Here is a 1,075-nt window from a genome sequence, read left to right as displayed (position 1 = left end):
TTTAATTTTCATTGAATTGTAAAAAAATTCTGATTTCCTCCTTTATTTCTTCAGTGACCCACATGAGCAGTGTGTTTCTTAGTCTCCATGCGTAGAGAGAAGTCCTGCACCACCTCTCAGGTACCTATCTCATAAGAGGGTTCGAAGGGGGCTTTCATATTTACATTAAGATTTGGAGTGGGATGGAGAATTTTGCGAAGATTCCTTGGGGGAAACGTAGTCAATGGGCTAAATCATGAGAGCAATATCGAGTTACAAGAACAAAGCAGATTCTCATCAATAAGTGTGATGTGTATTTTTGGTACTGGCCTCTGACTGCTTGCCTTTCCCAGGCATCTAGTCTTGAATTGGATTTCCAGGTTGGAGGCTTATTTTTCTGATTGAATGGACAGAGTTCTGGTATTACCCTGTCTCTAGTCTGCCATCTTGGATCTACCCTCTGCTTCTTCTTGAAGTAATTGTCTGTGAGTTAATTTGGGGTTTGAAACCTTGCTGATATCAATTTTTACAGAGATGGTAATACCAAACTTCTGGTGTGTTCTGTGAAGAGAAGCACAATCTAGAGATAGAGTTCCAGTCCTAAGTAGGAAGACACTGCTCAGCTATGTCAACATAAACGCTCTCTTGAATTTGTGGTGCCAAATAAAGATGAGGATTGTCCCTGGAGTGATACTGTCCCACAGCCTGCATACATACAGACTGAAGCATATTTTGCCATGGCATCTTCGAGGCACATCTTCAGTAGGGTAATAGACATTTTGCAAAGCTTAACCACTTGCAAACCACTTGTTCCTCTCACCATCAAATGGTTGTATACCATCAGCAAGAACCTTTTCCTTTTTCTTTTCAACCCTGGATTTAGCAGCCAAGCACTTTCACTTCTCCATAGCTTTCCTAGAATACAAGGTAGACTGGGAATCTTGGCCAATTCCTCAGACTAAGACCAGATTTCTGCATCAGTGGAGACTCCCTGTCTTGGGCGTTTGAGTGTTAGGGTAGCTTTCTTCATCTTACCATTGGCAGTCGCCTACTTGCATTCAGGTTTCTATTCCTTAGTGTCTGGCTTCTCAGCCAT

General features: G+C 42.0%; 1 pseudogene; it reads right to left on the bottom strand.

The window, feature by feature from the left end:
* Nucleotides 1-220: 220 nt before the first annotated feature.
* LOC150061878 (large ribosomal subunit protein eL6 pseudogene) lies at nucleotides 221-1,075 on the bottom strand (annotated as a pseudogene).

This window comes from Megascapheus bottae, chromosome 6 (genome assembly GCF_031878675.1).
Source record: "Megascapheus bottae isolate mThoBot1 chromosome 6, mThoBot2.hap1, whole genome shotgun sequence".
NCBI lineage: Eukaryota > Metazoa > Chordata > Mammalia > Rodentia > Geomyidae > Megascapheus > Megascapheus bottae.
Note: the sequence above shows the minus strand (reverse complement) of the source record. Positions and strands in the feature narration are given on the sequence as shown.